At 43.8% G+C, this 22999-nt stretch overlaps 1 protein-coding gene across 1 annotated transcript in view; it reads left to right on the top strand.

The window, feature by feature from the left end:
- Positions 1-18028, top strand: part of Adm (adrenomedullin) — a 72200-nt gene extending 54172 nt beyond the window's left edge. Inside the window, exons 6-8 of the transcript XR_015047830.1 lie at positions 4911-4986; positions 12467-12525; positions 16894-18028. The gene's annotated coding sequence lies outside the window, so the exon portion shown is untranslated. The remainder of the gene's footprint in view (positions 1-4910; positions 4987-12466; positions 12526-16893) is intronic.
- Positions 18029-22999: the final 4971 nt, after the last annotated feature.

Below are 22999 nucleotides of genomic sequence, written 5' to 3'. Positions count from 1 at the left end.
TGTATGTATAATTGGAATCCCAAAGGAGGGCACAGAATAAATCACGGTAGAGAATTTTCTACATCTGATTAAAATACAATTCCACAGACTCAGAGAGTTCAACAACCCCCAAGTAAGATAAAAAAAAAAAAGGACATAAAGTAAACCATTCTAAGGAACAGCACAACTAAACTACTAGAACTCAAAGATACAGGAAAAAAAAATGAAACTCAGCCAAACAAAAGACACATTATGTACAGGGGACAAAGATAAGAGGGACCATAGGACACGTCTTTGTTTTCTTTGTTTGTTTTTTAAACATCTTTAAAGGGCTAACAGGAAAACCTGCCAACTTAGAATTGTCTACCCAGAAAGAATATTCTTTAAGGATGAAGGTGAGACAGTAGTAGCTCAGTTGGAAGAGTGCTTGCCTAGCATGCATGGGGCCCCAGATTCAATCCCCAGCATCACAGAAAACTGGCTAGAATCCCAGCACCCAGGAGGTGATGGCAGAAAGATCAGAAGTTCAAGGCCATCCTTGAATACTTGCATATCCATGTTTATTGCTGCATGTCTTCATCATTTTTCCATTGCTGTGAGAAGACACCAAGACCAATGCTACTCAAAAAAGAGAAAGCTGAAGGGGTTTGCAGCCCCCTGGGAGGAACAACAATATGAACTATCCAGCACTCCCAGAGCTCCCTGGGACTAAACCACCAATCAAAGAAAACACATGATGGGACTTGTGGCTCTAGCTGCATATATAGCTGAGGATGGCCTAGTTGGTCATAAATGGGAGGAGAGGTCCTTACCCCTGTGAAGGTTCTATGCCCCAGTATAGGGGAATGCCAGGGCCAGGAAGCAGGAGTGGGTGGGTTGGGGAAAAAGGGTAGGAGGGAGAGGATAGGGGATTTTTGGAGGGGAAACTAGGGAAGGGGATAACATTTGAAATGTAAATAAAGAAAATACCTAATAAAAATAAAATAAAAATAAAATGTTAAATATTTGATATACTTAAATAAATGTATATTTCTAGTAAAAAACAAACAAACAAATAAATAAATAGAAAGCATTTAACTGGGGACTTGCTTACAGTTTCAGAGGCTTAGTCCATCTTCATGGCAGAGAGCATGGCTCTGGAGCAGTAGCAGAGTGAGTGAGTGAGTGAGAGAGAGAGACATAGAGAGAGAGACATAGAGAGAGAGAGACATAGAGAGAGAGACATAGAGAGAGAGACATAGAGAGAGAGAGACATAGAGTCAGACACAGACACAGAGAGACAGAGACAGAGACAGAGAGACACTGAGAGGATAGGACTTGTAGGTAGCTATGTAGGACATGGAAACAGAAAGGGTAAGACATGAAGAGAAGAAGAGATTTTAAGAAGGGGAGGGGAAAACATTAATGGAATACATGAGATATGAACCAGACAAGAAGACTGTTTATTGGGAGGAAGGGAGAGGAGGGAATGAGTGAGAGAGGTATATGGGGAGGGCAGTGGGGAAGAGGTACAAATAGAACAAGGACAATGACACACACATGCAAAATTGTCATAGTGAAGCCTATTCCTTTGTATATTGACTTTAAAAATGAATTAACAAAACAAAATAAAAACCACAGAGAACCAACTTTGTGTCACTTACAAAAGGAAGCTCACATTAAACTTAAAGACCCAGATGGGTTAAAACTAAAAAAAAAAAAAAAAAAAAAGATACACCTTGAAAACACTAAATTATATTAGAAAAGTGGAAAGGCTATATTAATACACAGCAAAATAGATTTCAAGCCAAGAAAAACTACGAAAGCTTTGAGGGATTTAGCCCTGTACTGAACAGATTGCTTAGTGACAACTTTAAATGCGTACACCCAACAGAGCTTCAAAACACATTTGTCAAAAGCTGACAAAAGAGAGCTAGGGAGATGGCTCAAAAGCAAAAGCAGAAATGGACAAACCACAAATATAGTTGGAGATCTACCATTCCTTTTTAGGAATGGGTAGAGCAAGCACAGGGCCAGAAGAATTAAGAACCTAGGCTGGGCGGGCAGCTCAGCTGGTAGAGCCAGCAAACCTGGAGGTCCTTGGTTTGATCCTTACCACTGCAGCCTGCATGGCAGCCCAGCAATTTGGCAGGTGGAGGCAGGAAAAACAGAAGCAAGGTCATCCTCAGCAAGGAACCAAACTAGAGTCCAACCTGGGCTCTAAAACTAAAACAAAGGGCTGGGTGTGGTGGCGAATGCCTTTAATCCCAGATAATGAGGTCAAGGCAGATGGATGTCTAGGAGTTAAAAGCCAGCCTGGTCTACACAGTGAGTTTTAGGCCAGCCAGGACAAAATGAGAACCTGTCTCAAAAGACCAAACAAAACCAAAAACACCCCCAAATAAAAACCAACCAACCAACCAAAAAGATCCAAACAAAGGATTAAGCACTATCGCTGACTGACCTATTTAACAATTACAGAACACCAGTGCTCAGCTACGGCAGAGCACACATTCTTTGCAAGCCCATGTGTAACAGTCTCCAAATAGAACACATTAATAAGTATGTCTCAATTAACTTGGGAGTTGTAATGACATGGACTTGCAGATGGATTAAGTTGGAAATAAAAAAATGGAAAATCTTCACCAACAGTGAAATGCACAGAAGGTGGCTGGAGGGTTAAGAGCCCTTGCTGCTCTTACAGACCCAGGTTTTCAACCCTCACATGGTGGCTCATAACCATTTGTAACTCTAGTGTCAGGGAGTCCAATGCCCTTTCTGGCTTCTGCGGGCAAGAAGCATGCGTGTGGTACATAGGTATGCACAGGGATAAACAACCATCTACATAAATAAATACATCTAAAAAAGAAAGAGTGGAAAGCAATAGATGATAACAGAAAAATAGCTAAATTAACAAAACTGAAAAGAGGCTGATAACATTGGCAGGAAAGGAGGGGGTGCTTTAGAAGTGCAAAAAGGGCCATCATAACAGACCCTATAGGATTATAAAGGAAAACACTGTGAACAGTTTCGGCTCAGTGGGTGGTCTATGATGCATTAGAATGGAATACGATTAACCCACAAACTTACCTAAAACAATATAGAAGGGTCTTCACTTGATTTATTCTAAGTGGTCTGCTTTATCCTGACCCCACAGCTAGATAAAGATGTTACAAGAAAAATGAAGACTAACATCCTCATGTGCTCTTAAAATAAATACCAGTAAATTGGAAGCAATAGTATCTGAAAAGGAACACAAATTATGACCAAATGGAGCCTATTCCAGGAATGAGAGGTTGGTTTATAATTCAAAACAGAAAATCCACCAGTATGCAGAAGTTAGTTAATTACTCACAGATTTTACCTAGTATTGCTGAGTTTAATTTTGTATATTTAAAAAATTGAACACCAGAGATGGAGAGATAGCCCAGTAGGTAAGGGTATTTGCTTTGCAAATATGAGGGCTTGAGTTCAAATCCCCAGCATCCCAGTAAAGGCTAGGACATACATACACACACACACACACACACACAAAATGTTTTTTTTATTTATTTCTTATTAGATATTTTCTTTATATACATTTCAAATGCTATCCCAAAAGTTCCCTATACCCTCCCCCACCCCCCCGCCCTGCTCCCCTACCTACCCACTCCCACTTCTTGGTCCTGGCATTCCCCTGTATGGGGGCATATAAAGTTTGCAATTCCAAGGGGCCTCTCTTCCCAGTGATGGCTGACTAGGCCATCTTCTGTTACATATGCAGCTAGAGATACGAGCTCTGGGGGTACTGGTTAGTTCATATTGTTGTTCCACCTATAGGGTTGCAGACCCCTTCAGCTCCTTGGGTGCTTTCTCTAGCTTCTCCATTGGGGGCCCTGTGTTCCATCTTATAGATGACTGTGAGCATCCACTTCTGTATTTGCCAGGCACTGGCATAGCCTCATACGAGACAGCTATAATAGGTCCCTTCAGCAAAATCTTTCTGGCATATGCAATGGTGTCTGGGTTTTTGTGGCTGATTATGGGTGGATCCCCGGGTGGGGTAGTCTCTGGATAGTCCATCCTTTCGTCTTAGCTCCAAACTTTGTCTCTGTAACTCCTTTCATGAGGATTTTGTTCCCTATTCTAAGGAGGAATGAAATATCCACCCATTGGTCTTCCCTCTCCTTGATTTTCTTTGTTTTGCAAATTGTATCTTGGGTGTTCTGTTTCTGAGCTAATATCCACTTATCAGTGAGTGCATATCTAAAGACTTCGTTTGTGATTGGGTTACCTCACTAAGGATGATGTCCTCCAGATACATCCATTTGTCCAAGAATTTCATAAATCCATTGTTTTTAATAGCTGAGTTGTACTCCATTGTGTAACTGTACCACATTTTTTGTATCCATTCTTCTGTTGAGGGGCATCTGGGTTCTTTCCAGCTTCTGGCTATTATAAATAAGGCTGCTATGAACATAGTGGAGCATGTGGAACTTCTTCTGGATATATGCCCAGATGCATGGTGTACCACTGAATGGAGATCGTTTACTGATGGTTGTTTAGGTCATCTCTACTTTTTAAAATGTAGGAACAGTAGATAGAAATAGCATTGTACGTACATGACATATAAAACATGGATCCAAGGTTATCAGTAGGATAATATTGTGCATGTTGCATACATTCATTACATAATTTAGTATCTAAAAGAGAAATTAATAGATTAAAAAGGAGCATATTTATGATTTTAAAGTATTGCCACATTTTCTATTGGCTGTACAAATACACAATACTGTGGAGTAGCAAGGAATGTGTATCTACAGTTCTTTAGTCTCAAACGCAGATCTAAGACCCTTGGAAATGTGCTGGAAGTATCTTTGTTCTAACAAAATGACTGTTTGGGGGAATTCCTGGAGGAGGGCTGGCCACCAGAAAGACCCAGCCATTTTCTGCTCTAACTCCTCTTTTCCCAGGTAGAGAAGAGGAGCTGGAGGCAGACTGAAAGATTGATCAGGCTTCTGTGAGGAGATCCCCACAAACACCCATCAGGTATGGACATGGCTGTGTGGGTGTGTGACTGTACCCATAGGCTGAGAGGTGGCACACACCAGCTTGGTAGAGACCAATACCCTTGAGCCCTGCTCCATGCTGATATCCTTCCAAGCACTCCTCTCTCCCTGTCTCTGTTGTCATATCTGTCATTATATATAAACTAGTAAATCTATTGCTTTGAGTTTTTTGAGCCACTGTAATAAATTATTGAAAATAAGTGGAGAATTGTGGGTATTCCCAAGCCATAGCTGATGGATGAAGAGGTGCAGGTAAGCTGTTTGCTCTTAACCTGTGGGGTCTGCATTAACTCTGTTCAGCAACTCTCAGAATTGAGCTAAATGGTGACTCACTCAGCTAGTGTCTGCAAAGGATTAGAGGAATATAAGAGAGACAGCTGGCTTTTCCTCTAAGATACCATTAGTAGTGTCCGAGATACCCACATCTTCACCATGGCCTCAAACTTGTTGATTGTTAACATTTTTATCCTGTTGTTTTAATTCATGTTTGTTCTATTCTTAGTGAGTTTTAACGATCTCCTTAATGAGTATTTTGTTTCTAGAAGTTACATTGGGATTTTAATATACAGCATTGATAACTAAAATCTGGCTGACAATTTTGTTTCCTTAATATGCCATGTTTAAAAAAAATACATCTTATTTATTTTGTGTTTTCTTTTATTGTGTTGGTCTTAATTTCCAGAGCAATATTAAGGAATAACGCCAAAACTAATATCCTTTTGAGTTACTGATTTTAATGAATAAACTATAATGTTTCTTTTATTTCTTTCTCATTGTATTTTAATTTTAAATAAGATACTACCACTCTTTATTATGCCAAGAGATACTGGGCTATCTAAAACAAACAAACAAACAGAAATGGATGTGGGTTTTTAGCCAATATTTTATAGATAGTGAATCTGATGGCTTGAATACTGATGATCTGTATAAACCTGTATATGTATGTGTGCAGTCATGTGTGTGCATGTGTGTGTGAATACACATGAAGGTCAGAGGCCAGCCTTCAGTGTCATTCCTTAGGCACCATCTGCATTGTAATATGTTTTGTATTATTATTATATTATGTATACGAGTGTTTTGCCTACATGTATTCCTCTGTACCATGTGTGTGCCTGGTGCCTGAGAGGCCAGAAGAGGGCATCAGATCTCCTGGCACTTGAGTTAGAAATTGTTGTGAGCTGCCATGTGGGTACTGGGAATCATAACTGGGTCCTGTGGAAGAATAGCCAGTACTTTTAACTGCTGAGCCGTCTCTCCAGCCCCCATCTTGGTTTTTGACACGGGTCTCTCCCTGAGAGCTAGAGTTTGCCAATTAGGCTAAGCTAGCTGGTTATGAGTTCAGGGATCTGTTTGCATCTACTGCCCTCTCCCTCCGTATGCTTAAATCAATCTGCTCTTTTGCATAGTTGTTGGAAACTCTGCTCCTCAAATTTGTGAAGTAAGAACTTACCAGCTGAGCCATCCAGCATCTCCTCCCTCTTTTGACATAAGATCTCATGGATCCCAGGCTGGCCTTGAACTTTCTATGTAGTAGAAGATGCTCTTGAACTTGTGATCATCCTGTCTCCACCTCTCAAGTGTTGGCCCGTGCGTGCTACATTGTTGGGTGCATGCGATGGTGGGGATCAAACCCAGGGCTTTGTGCATGGTAGGCGACCACTGCATCAACTGAACCACACCCCCAGCCCAAGCCGTTAATTTTAGTCACCAGAGGAAGCCCCATCGTCACTACTGTGGCTGCTTCTTTTCCACATGTTTTATTGACCTTGTAAGTGTTGTTTTTTTTTTTTTTTCTCCCTGTGTTGCTTCCTGTGTATGCGCTATTCCTGACAGGTCTTGTTATCAGAGTTTTGATGAGCTCATAAAATGAATGGAATAGCTTTTTTTTTTCCCCCCATTATTCCCTTCCCATTAAATTCCTCTCTGCTCTCCTGAACTAGAGAAGCTGAGCGAGTGCAGACTCGCTCCAGGACCTTCAGTTGGTTCCTGGCTTTCTTCTTGCCTCTCACAGTGTTGTCTCTGGCATTTATGCCTCACTTTGGGTCTGGCTTCGCTGCCTGCTCTCTGGCATCTTTGCTTCAACCTGAACTGTCCTCTGAGTGAACCCAGGGGAGGGGATTTCCTTGCAGATGGAGGCTCTCCCCCAAGCCCCGCCTACTTCCTGCAGGAGTTCTCCCAGCTGGGCTTCCGCCTCTGGCTCTCTGCAGCCCTGGCCTGCCCCCTGGCCACCATGTGTGTCCTGGTCGTGGCTTCTCATAAGCTACAAACAATGAGAATAGGACCCACTTCCCGAGGTTCGCCGTTCAGGGATGTATTGAAGATTCAAGAAGTTCCCGAGAGCAGCCGATTTGAAGGGATTGTTGCAAGGATGCACTGGGCTTGTTCTGGCTGTTTCCATGGCTGCTTCGGAGGAGAAGGATCACAGGGCAGACTCAAAGCAGGACCCCACCTACAAGGGAAATAGGAATTGGATGTCTACCCGCGGAGTTTGAGGGTCTGGTGTAGCCTGACTGTGCAGCTCTGCAATTCTTTTTCTTGCTTTTTGAAACAATTTGTATTATCCAGCCTTTCTGTCCAGCTCTCAGTGAACAAAACCGGATGCTGAGGCCTGAGCCTCGCATCCTTTCGTTGGCACTCTAGGAAACTTTCCTTGCCATCTCTCTTGATGCCATCTAAAGCTAAGGCCACAGCATCTACAGTCTGACTGATTTGGGGTCTGAATCCTTCACGTGTCACTAGCTGTGCGACTTTGGTCACACTGACTTGGAGGCTGGAAAATGAAAGATCGGGGTTAGATGGTCCTGGTTCCCCTGATAGACAATGGATGTTTACTAGTGTGTGAGCGAGCACATAGAGGCCTTAGGCCTGGACAATAACAAAATATGCTCTAACCACAGCAGCTAGGACATATGAGAACATGAACAAAACTGCATGCTCCTATGCAGTCTACAGCAAGACAAGATTGTGTTACAAGGCACCATGTCACAACCACCCTCAGGTCTCTTGGGGAAGGCCTTCTGGGGAGATAGATGCTTTGGCCTGGATAAAAGAGACTGGGCCAAGTAGTGTGTGTAAGTACTTGAGATTCCTAGGAGTTGAGCATCTACTCAAAAGGGAGAGAATTGGAGTCAGCAGGTCTTCAGGCTGATGTGAGCTTGACTTAACTGGGCCTACTAAGAACCAGGGTCAGTAGTCAGGCTAGGCTTAGAGGTTAGCCCATCTCTGTTAAGTGGGTTGGGGGCTGCCTTTAAGGATCCTGGGAGATTGGGTGGCATTGAAGATGAAATTGGTGGGGCATGTGACCTCAAGTCACCCTCACCATGGAGAGTTGAGGGTGGGGTGTTGGGTAAAGAGTGAGAAGAAGTAAAGGAGACCCCCAAACTTGAGGCAGAGTACTCAGGCGATCTTTAGTCTTTGGGCTGGCATGAGAAGGCGGTAAAGAATAACCAGGGAGAGGGAGTAACTGGCAAAGTTTTCATGAATTATTAATGAATTAGCACAGCCTTGCAGAAGTCTCCTCCTGCCCATGATTTAAATCCCAAGCTCCACCCCGTCCTTTGCCTCTCTGCTGTTTTGCTCTCTTAGGCTGAAGAGTCGAGTCATGAATCTTGTTTGCCAACTATTTCCAGCTTTCTCCTCTTCCAGGAACGTGACAGGATTGCTCTTCTTGGCTCCCTGTGGCTAGCTGGAGACAGAGTGACAATTTATGGCTGGTGGATTGTGCATGGGAGGGACATGCATCATCCCTGGGCCAGAGTATTTCATCGCTAGTGCAGGGCCTTCCAGGACTCTCTTCCTGCCAGTGGTGTGGATGTCGTTCAAGATGGTGGCTGCTCTCCCTACAATAAGTGAAACTGACCTCTAGTATGGACAGGGATGAGGAAAACACCACTCTGCTGTTATAATGAGATTTCTATTCACAAAATGCCACTGCACACCTGGCTCTCCTGTCTATTCCCACAATCATGCTGATTTTCTTTCTTAAAGGTTCTGGGCCTTCTAAGTGAATTTCTTCCTCTCTCCCTCCCCTCTTCCTTCTTCTGTCCCTCACTCCTTTCCTCCCTCTTTTTTTTTTTCTCTTGCAGGTACATGTATAGATACACATGGGTGCCCCAAACTGAAGTCAGGTTTCTTCCTTAATTGGTCTCCACCTTATTAATGGAGACAGAGTCTCTCACTGAACCAGGAGCTCATAATTCTAACTAATCTAGCTATTCGGCTTTCCCTGGGGGAATCCTGTGTCTACCTCCTGAATGCTGGGGTTATGGGTGGTCAGGGTACCTGCCTGACTTTATGTGGGTGTTGGGATCCCTGACACCCTGCTCCTCATGCTTGTGTGGTAAGTGTTTTATCCACTGATCGCTATCGCCCGCCACTCCCACTCCCCATTTCTTTACCTGATTATCATCATTCAAGCACGCATACCTGGGCTTAGTTCCCATTTTGAGACCTTTAAAGTTCTTTCTTCTTTGACCATGGAGAAAGGTGGGCTCCTCTCAAGCAAGACTGGAGGGTAGAGATGGAGAGAGGGTAGAGAGTGTGTAGTGGCCGACATCCAAGGCGGCTCATGTCATCTCTTCTTCCTTACCCACACCCTGTGCATGCTGCTCTTCATTTGGTAGGGTTGGCCTCTGTGATGGCTGTGATGGAGTGTGACAGCTGTGGTGGCTTCCAAGATTGGGTGATGAATGACATCTGTGTTGGTTTTGGTCATTCTTTGTCACGTTGGATGATTTGCTTTGTGGGAAGCCAGGTCATAAGAAGCCATGTGAACCATCTTAAGATAGGTGCTTCAGACCCAAACAAACCTCTGATGATTGTCTAACTAACCCTTGATGACAATCTCAGGAGAGACCTTGTGCTAGACAACCCTGCTATGCCACTCCTGAATTTCTGACCCCATAATAAATGTGTGTTATTTTAAGTTACTGAGTTTAGAAGGAATCATCATATAACAATAAACAAAGGATACAGAGAACGTGGCTGGGAGATTATGTTTGGGACATTAAAGTGTGGAAGGATAATGATGGTAAGTCTCTGCTTAGCCCAGATGTATCTCTTGTTCTGGGATAGACTTAGCCACCCTGGCATGGCTGGTGGTACCAAAGGCCAGGTTTCCCAGATGGCCTTGTGAAGAGCTATCCAGGGTTAGTACTTCTCTCAGGAGAGAACAAAACCAGTAGTAACACATTTTAGTGCTTAGCCCTTAAAAACACCTTCGTTTCTTGCTAATGTCTCACAGGAGCCAGGATGGCCTTGAAATTGCTATGTAGCCAAGGATTTCCTCAAACTTCTGTTCTTCTGCCTCTACCTCCTTAATGACGGGATTTCAGCATTCTGCAACCATACCTAATTTATCCCATGCTGAGGATAGAACCCAGGGCCTGTGTGTGTGTGTGTGTGTGTGTGTGTGTGTGTGTGTGTGTGTATCAAAACTCCAACTGAGCAACAGCTGCAGCAGCTTCAAGGTGAGCCGAGAAACTTGCTCAAGCCTGTCCTGTGTTTCAAGGATTTTCAAGCACAAGACGAAGCTCTTTTACAAAGAAACATTGACACGACAGCCACATCCCCTGAGTATCTTTGGGTGTGACACACAGAGACAAAGCCTATATGACATCATCAGTGTCTCATGTGACAGTGATGGGGCTGACAGGAAAGACCAGCCTCTGAAACTAGAGCCCCACAGAGCCACATACATCCATTATAAGCAAAGACAGCTGGTGGGATACTCCCACCGGAGTGACAGCTTACCATGTTAAGGCGGAGTGTAAGCTGGAGAACCTGGAGTTATTGTTTAGACCCCCCCCCCCCCAGTTATGCTTGTAGCTTGCAGAGCATGAGAAAACCGTCATCTAGACAACCGTGAGCACTGCCTCCTTCTGCTTAAGCACTTTTCATGTCAAGGACAGACAGATATGGGCCAAAAGGTATGAGTTCAGTTGCAGCAGGGTGTGATGGCGCATCCCAGCACTTTGGAGGAGGAGACAAGTGGATCTCTGTGAGCGCAAGTCAGCCTGTTCTACATAGAGAGTGTCAGGTCAGCCAGGGCTGCACAGTGAGACCCTGTTTCCTTTTTTTTCCCTCCAGCTACACAGGAAGTTCAAGAGGCCTAATATATTGCATAGTGACTATGTGGGGCTCCCGGTGTGGGGAAATAAAGGGGTGGGAGAGAATCCCGTGTTTCACCGGAGTTCCAGTGCTCTGGGCAGGGGGACTCTGGGGACCGCTACATACTCTCCATGCGGCCCTGGGTGGGCATCTGACTGCAGAAAGCCACAGAATCTCAGTCCTTGGGGGATAGAGAGGGAGAAGCCTGAGGTCTCTGGGCCTCATGGAGGCCAGAGATGAGAGGTTCTCAGTCTTGGCTGTATGTTGCAGAAGAGCTGAGAACAAGGTGGAGGCCCAGGGGGCAGCTTGGTTAGCCCTGGGGCCAAAGAGAGAAGAGGGCAGGGGGAGAGGGGGCATTGAGTGGTTCCCACGTGGGCGAGAGTCCTTGGTCCGGTCCATGTCTGGAGCGCAGGAAGGCCTTACAGCGGGAGATTAGACTTGGCTCTTTAGAGGAAAGCCTATTCCATCATTCAAGTATGGGTGTTTTGTTGAACAGGGACAGTCTATGGTTTTAGAGCTTTATTGTAGAAAGGCAGAGAGAAAGAGAGAAACCAGCCATGGCCACGTGGAGAGAAGGGGGAAGGGAAGGGGAGAAAGAGAGCTAAAGATGAGAATAAGAGAGGTAAGAGCTTAAGAGAGCGAGGAGGGGCCAAGCAGCTCCTTTTATAGTGGGCTGGGCTATCTTGCAATTGCAGGGTAGCTGTGGGGAGGAGCATACCAGGCTATGTCAGGTAACTGTGAGGGTGAAGTCTAGCCAGAGTGCCAGGAGTTTGGGGACATGATTGATAGTCACAGGATTATAGAGCTGGGGGCTCTGTGGTATTAGGCTAGGAGCATGTCTGTCTGGGAGCATGGCTCACTGTTCTGTCCCTTGTAGAGTTTCTACCAGGTCTCCAGAGCAAGTCTCACTCGACCAGAAAACAGGCTGCCTTTCACAGTCCCACAGTGACTATAGTTAACATATTGTTGCAAATCGCTAGGACAGTTTTCACATAAAAAAGTAAATATAAATATAAAGAAAATGTAAAGTAATTGATATGAAACTCACTTTGATGTAGCCATTCCACAGTGTACTCTTAGATCAAACCTCATGCTATACACTGTGAATACATACACTTTTTATTGGCTGACTTGTTTCATGACAAAGAGGTGAACATATGATGAAATATCAAATCCTGTGAAATATAAATAGAACATATTATAAATACAATATAAACACAAATATAAATAAAATACATTTAAAACTGAACTTAACAAAACGTATCTACTGTCCATCTGACTCTGGAGTAATTAACACGGGCACCTGATATTTTGGAAACTTTGTAAAGTGGATATTAATTTGAATTTCACAGGTGAAGAGCCAGGCATTACATAACTTGCTTCTTCTGAGGTGGAAACAAGGTCCACACAGGTAGGTGACAGCCACCCTGGAAGGCACAGTACTCTAGTGCCCCCATCTGACATGGAGCATCTAACTTGTGTTATATTGTGCACTCCTGAAGCTTGGAGCTTGCCTTTGCTGGGCCTGTCCCCTGGAAGGAAGCCCTTGCCACGGCTGGGCCCAAGGTTCTTGGCTGAGGGCACTGATCTGCTTTTATCCACAGAGTCAGCAAATGTGGGTGATTAATAATAGCCATTAGTGGGGTGCATTTGAGGCCAAGTGTGAGCCTCTTGCACTTCAGCTTTGCACAGCTCTGTGCAGGAGCAAAGAGGAGTCGAATTCCTGGAGTCAGTCTAATCACAGAAGGTGACCCTGTCGCTTTAAGACTTGAATGAAGTTGCAGAAAGGAGAGATGGTGAAGGACTGACTGTCTTAGTCAGGGTTTCTATTCCTGCACAAACACCATGACCAAGAAACAAGTTGGGGAGGAAAGGGTTTATTCATCTTACACTTTCCACATTGCTGTTCATCACCAAAGGATGTCAGGACTGGAACTCAAGCAGGTCAGGAAGCAGGAGCTGATGCAGAAGCCATGGAGGGATGTCACTTACTGGCTTGCTTCTCCTGGGTTGCTCAGCTTGCTTTCTTATAGAACCCAAGACTACCAGCCCAGAGATAGTACCACCCACAAGGGGCCCTTCCCTCTTGATCACTAATTGAGAAAACACCTTACAGCTGGATCTCATGGAGGCATTTCTTCAACTGAAGCTCCTTTCTCTGTGATAACTCCAGCCTATGTCAAGTTGACACACAAAACCAGCTAGAACAAGGACAATATGAATATACTTAATTCTATTAGACTGTTTTAAAAAGTGACTACAGCATTTGTTGTTGTGTGTGTGTTTTGTCTTGTATTTTTGAGACAGGGTTTCTCTGTGTAGCCCTGGCTTGTCCTGGAACTTGCCTTAAAAAATAATAAAACAGCCGGGCGTGGTGGCGCACGCCTTTAATCCCAGCACTCGGGAGGCAGAGGCAGGCGGATTTCTGAGTTCGAGGCCGGCCTGGTCTACAAAGTGAGTTCCAGGACAGCCAGGGCTATACAGAGAAACCCTGTCTCGAAAAGACAAAATAAATAAATAAATAAATAAATATAAATAAATAATAATAATAAAACAAAAAACAGAACAAAAACCATTGCTCATTATTTATTGTATGCATACATGTTGGAATGCAGGTGCTTTAGCTGTGTGTTTGTGTAGTTCAGAGGACAACTTTACAAAGCTGATAGTCTCCTTCCATCATGTGGCCTTGGGATGGAACTCGGTCATCAGGCTTGGTGACTGGAGTCATTGCGTGATGAACCATCTCACCAGCCCCACATTGATAAATGCTATAGTGTATGTGCGAATTGTACAAGTAAACATTAAAGAATAAATATGGGGGACCCAGAGAATCACCATCATCTAGGACAAGGGATTCATGGAAGGACGTGCCTGTTCAAACTGTGGAGGGATAGGAGTGTAGAAAACTGGGAGTGGGGGGGGGGCACAGGAAAGAAAGAGATTCTCTGCGGGACTTCTCATTGGCCTCTCCCATGGTGCCAGAGAGCTGAGAAACTTCAACACAAATGATACAGCCAAAAGTGCCTGCAAGATTCATGCTTTCCTAGTGACATGTCAAACACGGATGTTACAAATAACAAATGAGCCATGCTGACTCGGGGCCAGGGTGAGTCTTACAGTCTTAGCTTTGCTTGCTCATCCCTAAATCTAAACACAGCTCTTCATAAAACTGTCTGACAGTTTCATTCACAGAAGGAAATCCTAAAGATCAGAATGAGGTTAAACCAGCCCATATTTATCTTGTTAGGTTGTCTCATGTAGCCCATGCTGGCCTCGTACTCACTCTGTAGCTGAGGATAGCCTTGAACTCTGGAGTGCCCTGCCCTCTCTCCTAAGTACTGCAACCACGGACGTGTGCCCCTTGCTTTGGCTATCACACTGGTGTAACAGTAGACCACAGGGAACTGGAATTTCCCCCGGGAATCTCATGCTGGAGAAAGGAAGAGCCAAATCCTAGTGCCAGCCAGAAGGGGAACTTGCCTGCCAGGAAGAGATTTCACACAGGGGTGACGTCTTGTCAGAGCACCTTCAGGATGGCCAGGAGTTGAAACAATGGCAGACTGACCCCTGGGCCAGGATTGCTGAGTCTGCACACCCATAGCTGTCTATTAGAATGTAAGCCACATGCTAGTACCCTGCATACCCATAGTTGTCTATTAGAATGTAAGCCACATGCTAGAACCCTGACCGCAAGACTGGGGTGGTCACTGCATCCTTTTATTTGTCATCTTCCCAATTGTGGTTATAGTGAGTGAAGCTCCACTTTTCACTGCCATTTTTGATCTATTGATGACAAGTAGTTGATCCTAGCTTGTTAGGGCTGCCAGTCAAGGCTCTGACCCCAACTGTTCTGGCAACATGTGGACACACATGGTCATCATTTCTTGGCCAAGGAGAATTTCCAAATGAACTATCTCCTGTCTGTCAGTCTGTCTGTTGGTCTGTCTGAGCTATACTTAAAACTGCAGCAAACCTCAGGAAGCCAACAAGGGATGTCAGCCCAAGACCTGACAGTTTAGAACATCGGCCTCTTTTCTTCTCCTGGGGCTCACCTGTGGGCTCCCAGACTCTCGGAGAAAGCTCCTCCGTGAGGCTTGACAATAGTATGGGAATGAGGTGGGAGTCGCCTACTTCTGAAAGCATGTGACTGCCAGAACTTTGGGAGCTCTTATGCCTTTCCAAGACTCTGAGATATACTTAGCGGTCCCTCTTCTGTCTAGCTAATGGGGTAGCTAATGGGATTTCCCAAACCCCTAGAGAGGGCATGAGGCATGTCCCCTACATGCCTTTTGACATGCTATCCCATCAAAGATTAAAAAGTGAGCCCTTGGGTTAGGAAAATGTTTCATTCAGAAAAGTATTTGCTGTGTGCAGGAGGACCTGAGCTTGCAGGACCTGTGTGCAGGAAGACCTGAGCTTGCAGGACCTAAGTGCAGGAGGACCTGAGCTGGCATTCCCAGCATCCACACAAAGAGCCATGCACGGTGTAACTTTACAGTTCTCCTGTGTGGTAGCACTGAGGAGGCAGAGACGGGAGGATCTCTGGATCTTGCTGACAAGCCGGACTAACTGAATCAGTAGTGAGCCACCCATCCATTGAGACAGCTTATATGCTGGTCTGAATGAGAAATATCCTGTATAGTCTCATTTATTTGAACGCTTGGTTCCCAGATGGCAGTGCTGTTTGGGGGAGATCGAAGTATCTCTATGAGGATGTGCTTGCTGGAGGAAGTGTGTCCCTGAGGGCAGACCTGGAGAGTTTATTGCCCTACCCAACTCCATTTTGTGTAGATGAAAGTGTGGCTTCCTGATACATTTTTCATTCCTTTTCTGCTATGGGAGTCTGTCTTTCCATAACTGGAAGCTAAAAATAGACCTCTTCCTCCCCTAAGCTGCTTTTAGTCATGGTATTTTATCATAGCAAAAAGTAATTAACACACCCTATCTTAGGGAAGGAATTAAAGGAAGACACTCAATATTGACCACCAGCCTCCACATACATTTGCATACATGAGAACACACACACAGTGAGAGAGAGAGAGAGAGAGAGAGAGAGAGAGAGAGAGAGAGATGCATGCACAGAAGCACATGCTAACACACCAAATAAATAAATAAATAAATAGATAGATAGATAGATAGATAGATAGATAGATAGATAGATAATAGACCTCCTCCATTTTTTTGTTTTTACAGACTTGCTCACTCCCTTCACCCCTCCATTTTCTTAGAGAGGGCAGGCTTCCATATTACCCTCCTAGACTGTCATTTGCATCAAGGAAGACCCTGACTTGCTGAGTTAGAGTTCATACATTGTCTCTCCTCTTCAGCTCTTGGTGTATGTTGGCATATGAACCCCAGAGCTGTCTTCTTGTCTTTGTCCTGTAAATGAATCACCCTGCTTCTGTCACGTGCCCTTCACCAAGATTTCCCATATTCCAGTTCGTCTTAGTCTGTAGTCTCTAGGTTCTCCTTGTATTCCTCTCTCTGAAAACTCTCCCAGATAAATCACAGCTATCATGTCAACCCTGCACCTCTCCCAGAATAGCATGAGGCAGAGTTAGCCAGGCCTTGGGAGAGCATCCAGGAAGCCTGTGTGTTATAGATGAGAAAACAAGCCCTTCTGCCTAGAGGACACGGGACTCATCCAAGGTCTTGACTTTGAGTTGGGGCCAGAAATAAACTCTTCTGTCTTCACGGCTTTCTGCTTTTCTAGTACTGGACTGCTGCCTCCTTCTTCAGGCTTCCAATGAACCCTTTTTTGGCTTTGATCTTTCAGGTGTCACATCCATAGAGGCAAGTTATCGGCTCAGCTTTGCCCGGAATGTCTGATCCAGAACTGTAGAAGAAAGCTTGGCCAAAGGAATGCAGATGATAGTGAGTGGCTCGCTTGGTAGTGCCCAGAGGAAATGACTTCTACTGTCAAATCATAGTTGGAGAATGCATCATGTGAACAAATAGTATCCTGGTAGACTTCACTCGGAATCTGAACTTGGTGAAGGTTCACGGCCGTCGGAACTGCTGTCCTCCCCGTCTGTGTTCTGGCAAGAAAACTGTTTTGTTTTTGTGGCTTTGGGTGGTGTTTTTCTCATCAATGGGGGCTGATTCCTGACTGTGTTCCAACCAACACTACCGGCTGTGCCCTGAGAGTTCTGGAGGGAAGAAGATAATGACGCCATCTACTAAGCTCCTTCCCAGGCACACTCAGTGGAGTTGTGGTGACAGCAAGAAAGCCCTTATTAGTCTCTTGTTTACTGAGGATACTATGTCCCAGAGAGGTTGAGTGCTTAACTCAAGGCCACACAGCCAGTAAGTTACCACAGCCAGGGAAGTTGCTGAAGTGCACACAAGCATGACATCCTGAGTTCAGCTCCCTAGAACCCATGTTTTTTGTTTTGTTTTGTTTTGTTTTGTTTTGTTTTTTAATTGGGTGCAGTGCCCTATGTCTTGTGATCTCAGTGCTGGGGAAGCAGAGAAGAGAGGTGGATCCTTGAGTCAGGCTCACCGAATTTGTGAATTTTATGTCTACTGAGAAACCCTATTTCAATAAATGAAACAAGCCACCCAGTGCCAGCTCTAGCCACACACACACACGGGTGCATATGTATACCCACAAACACATGCACCCACATAAATACTTACATCTGCCCCAGATAAAACAGCCCAGTCTCACCATTAAGCATGTGGTTTCTGTCTCTGTTACTCACTGCTATGGTCTGAAGTTGAGGCTTCAATAGTTATGAGAACTTGATCGTTCCTTCGGCCACTTTTTTTCTTCATGTTTAAAATTGGAAATCAAGTAAGTTTCTCATCAGAACGGTGGCTGATTAAATGCGTCATTATATGTAAAGTTCTCAACCATGCGTCTGATGGGCAGTGAGTTCTTAGTATGGTTGGCATAGTGTGCGGTCAGTCTGCCCTCCTCTCCGACGGGAATTCCCCCAGGAGATCACGAGGAGGTTGATTTCAAATGCCGTCATGCCGTATGACCTTTTGAGACGACCCAGGTTGCCTGTTCACTTAACTTAATTTAAGAAACAGTAATACTCGAAGATAATCCTACGCAATCATCTCCATGACTCATGGTAATTAGGCACACTAGGTCAGTGATCCGTATAAATAGTTGATTTATTATTATGTTTGTGTAACCAAGAGACATTTTAAGATGGTCTTTTTTTTTTTTTAAAAAAAATTGGTATTCTTTAGTGTTTATAACAACACATCTATGCCATCGCATCTCTGTTATAGGCACCATTTAATTCCAATCGCATGCCTCGGCAGTGACTCACAGTGAGAGACAAAAATAGGAAAGAAATATATTAGACATGGCACTTGGGAAATGGGGGAGGGGAGATGGGCTGCAGTATAAAAGTGCTAATTTCCTGATTGATATTGCCTAAAACTGGATTATAATAAGATAAAAGGGGGTTTTAGTCTGAAACTAGTATTCTAAATAGAGTTTGTTCTTGTTGTTTTGTTTTGAGACAAGTTCTTACCTTGTAGCTCAAGCTGGTCTCAAACTTCCAATTTTGCTTCAGCTTCTTGAATGTTGGGATCACAGGTAAACACTACCATAGATGGCTAAGAAACACTTATTGTGGAAAAGAAATAAAGACAAGAAATTCTGCTACCTTAGTGTTTTTAATCCTGTTAAATAAAGATCAATTGATATATATATATACAATATCTATCTATCTATCTATCTATCTATCTATCTATCTATCTATCTATCTATCTATCCATCTAGTGACTCAATTCTTTCACAGGGCTTTCATATCAGATATTTACATTACCATTCATAATAGTAGTAAAATTACAGTTATGATGTAGCAATGAAATAATCTTAGGGTTGAGGGTCACCACAACATGAGGAACTGTATTAAAGGGTGGCAGCATTAGGAAGGTTGAGAACCACTGAATTAAAGTATGATCCCTTTATGATTTCTTCTATTCATTTATCAATTAATTCATCTATCAATTTATACTATATCCATCCATCCATTCATAATGCATTATTTGCTTTTTCTTTCTTATTCACCTATCTACTTGTCTATGCACATAAAGAAAGACACAATAATGTTTTCTTATGCCAGCTATGTTAATTTGGGGTGGTATTATATTGAAGATTCAAGACTTTTTCTTTGTGTACTTTAATATTGTTAGAATTTCTTATAGTAGGTACATAATGCTTTTATAAAAGCAGGGAGAGAGAGAGAGAGAGAGAGAGAGAGAGAGAGAGAGAGAGAGAGAGAGAATGAATATCAACGCTCCCGAATTTCCCACAACATTTGGGTCTCCCTTTTGTACATTCCACATTGTCCATAGCCAAAGGCCCTTAGACTCATCCAATATCTCAGTAAATAATGACCCAATCCCTAGACCCTGCTGCTGAGATCACACAGCAGTCCTCAGTGATGGAGACCTTGAGTGACAGACTGTTGCTGGACTAGTGGGAGGCATATGACTGAGGGGCAAAGGAAAGAAGGCTCAAGGACAGGAGGACATAAAGACTCCGAGTCCTGGCATTTCTTGCCTCACTTGTGAGGATATCAAGCCTAGAGGGAAAAATAACTTGTTTAGAATCACTATATTGCAAACATCTAAGCTAATGTTCCCCCTCTAAATAATAATCTTTTTTCTACACATCTGCGAGTAAGAAGAAAAGAAAGGTAGGCTGTTATGTCCTTAGACTTGACATGGAAACAGAACAATAAAGAAGTCATCAGGAAGTAGAGAGAGAGATTAGGTACACATCCCTTCCATCCTCAAGTGGCTGACCCTGCCTTCTATTGGGTTCACCAGAATGAGCATCTATAGGGACTTCTAGACCCTCTAGAAGCATCTACAGCAGGTATTGCAGTGTTCAGAGGAATCCCATGTGGGCTGACTGTACACCGGGTTTGACTGGTATGGAAAGCTGCAGAGAACTCTGGAGGCCTGTTTGCTGCATAAGGGGGCTACAGAAAGTTGTTTTAGGCTCTCGTGGTACTTTACACTTCTCTGATAGGATGGTGCTAGGGGTGTGGAAGGAACTCTTTCAGGACCCTGGAGGGCAGCCCCTGTTCAACTTCAGCTAATCGTCAGCACCTCCCTCGTGGACAGCGCCATACTTCCCAGCAGTGACTGGACCATCCCCATTGGGACACCTTGTGTGCTGTGGATGTAGACGATATTCTTTCTCCCTCTCTTTCCCTCTCTTTCTTTCTTCTTTTTCCCCCCACCCCTGCCTCCTCCTCCCTCTCTAATTCATTTTGATATAAGGAAGTTTCAATTCAAGTTTTTTTTTTTTTTTTTAAACAGGCATGATGTATAAAAAGGAATACACAGTCCAAATAAAGAATTCCTTTGGCTAAATATAAGAGCTGGAGTGCTTAGCTAGAAACAGTCAAGGGATGTGTTTGTCATTGTTCAGGAATGTTTTATAACAGATTTTTTTTTCAGACTCAAACCAACTTTAAGGACACATCATCTTACAAAATTGTTTTGGGCTATTTCCCAGTGTTAATGCAATACAGGAGGGGTTAGCTGGGCATGGAAACCTTAGAATTCCAAGTATTTAACAACTTAAGGCTAAAGTTCAGAATATTTGAAATCTGGGCTGTTTCGGAAAAATCCAGAATTAGGATGACCATGTCCGTGGCCAGCTGTCTAGCGTGACTCAGGTAAAAGAGAGAAATCCAACAGGAAATGGAGCCCTGTCCTGGCATTGTAAACACGTGCACGGGAAGTGAGGATGCATGGAAAACTTCCTACTGACAAAGAAAAGAAAGGTTAGGAAACCCATGAAGCCACCCATTGTTTCGCTTACTAGGAGAGGAACGCTGGCAAAGCATCCTGTAAGAAAGCATGTGGCCAGGCCAGCTGCTGCCAGGGGAGGCTTGTTCACTTTTAGCAGATGGCTCACAAAACAGTCTTCGCCTTGAGAAGTGTCCTTGGATGGAGCCTGGGTCTCAGCCAGGATGCCTCAGAAACACAGTTTTGTCAATGCTTGAAGTGGCCCCATCCAAGCTCACAGGTGCCTGGTGTGTTGGCTATAAGTCATTGGTAATGGGAGGCAGAAGGGCATGGGGACTGACGCATTGGCTACCTCTAGTCAATAGCTTCTCTTTTTCTTTAAGACAGTGTCTCACTATACAGTCCTGGCTGACCTGGGACTCTCAACATAGACCAGGCTGGCTCTGAACTGACAGAGATCAGCCTACCTCTCCCTCTGGAGTGGCCTGTTAAAGACAGGAACCCCCATGTCAGGCTATCCTCTTTTTCGATAAGAAAAAAAAAAGATGACTGAGCTCGGAGAGATGGCTCTGTGGTTCTGCCTGTACACTTGCTCTTCTAGAAGACGTGGGTTCAATTCCCAGCACCCATTTCAGGCAGCTTGCAACTGCTTCCAACTGCAGCTCCAGGGGGAACCAAACCTTTGGTTTCTGCAGGCACTATTACTCACATGCACATATCCACCCACATCTATACAATTAACAGTACAATAAATATTTAAAAATGATTGCATCTAATCAGAATATAGTGCTTTGTGCTTCCCATTCCTGACCCTAAGAATAGCATCTCTGCATGATTCTAATTTTATCAAATGAAAGTTGTCAGTGTTCAGTTCTCAGTGTGAAGGGAGGATCTTGCTGATGCCCCGTTGTGCTGCTCAGAGGAAATGGGGGTGGGGAGGAGAAGAATCCGATTAGTAACTGGAAAAGGAGGAACATTCAGAAAACAAGGTATTTGATGGCTTCTGAACTTTTTATGACCGCTGATTTCTGGAGTTCATCTGGAATAGAAAGTAGACAAGCCCAGCCAAGAACATTTTGAAAAAAGAATAATTTGCTCTATTTGGTATCAAAATCCACAATAAAGCAACAGTGTTTAAAACATTGTAGGATTGGCATGGGAATAGATAGATACTTTCATGGAACACAATAGAGGGTACAGAAGCAGGTTGGTCTCCATGGTGGGTATTTCAAATGAGAGACCAAGGGGTAGAGAATGGGTGGGGCATATTCAATATTTGATGTTATTATAGGTGCCTACTTAGAAAAGAATTAAGCTGAAATGCCTTTCCACACATATAGAAAAACAAGCATTCAAACAGACTATGGAAATAACACTAAAGAACAAAGCCAAAGAAGTTTAGAAGAAAGCTTAGTAGGCTCACTCCCTTACCCAGAGGGTTACATTTCAAGACATTTCAAGGATGCTTTAAATGGAGGATAGTATTACTCAACCCCTCTCTATGTGCATGCATATATGCCTCCAACAAAGTCTAATTTATAAAGGCACAGTGAATTGACAATAGCAGCAATAAAGTAGAATGATTAGAACAATATACTGTGAAAATGTTTAGAAATTCTGAATTGTTTATTTCTGAAATTTTCTGTTTGGGGACTAAGGTTGACCAAAGGTATCTGAAAGCATAGGAGGTAGAGATACGGAGTGACCCCATGAAGGGGAATGTTATTGGCCAGGTGTGGGGGCCAACCCCAGCGCTTGAGGTGCTGTAGCAGGCACATATGTGTGAGTTTGGAGCCAGCCTGGTCTACATATCAAATTCTAGGACATCCAGGACTACACAGAGAGACCTTACCTAAAAAACAAAAACAAAACAAACTAACAAAACCCCCAAAACACTAAAATAAATCAGAACAAAAGTCTTAAGGTGAACAGGACCATCTATATTTCTAAAATTTTGAGGAAAAGCCTGGCAGGCTTGATTCTCTATGTGCACAGCTCTTGTGTAGGTTAAGGCATTGTAATCGCATTGCAGTCTCATGGAAATTCTCAGCGTCTCAGTCTCCCTTTCTCTGGATTCTGCTTCTCTTTCTAGGTCACTCCTGTCCTTGAACGACGTCAGCCTGTTTCTGAGACTCAGCTCCTGCCCCCGA

This window comes from Mus caroli, unplaced genomic scaffold, assembly GCF_978045245.1.
Source record: "Mus caroli unplaced genomic scaffold, Mus_caroli_1 scaffold_8, whole genome shotgun sequence".
NCBI lineage: Eukaryota > Metazoa > Chordata > Mammalia > Rodentia > Muridae > Mus > Mus caroli.
Note: the sequence above shows the minus strand (reverse complement) of the source record. Positions and strands in the feature narration are given on the sequence as shown.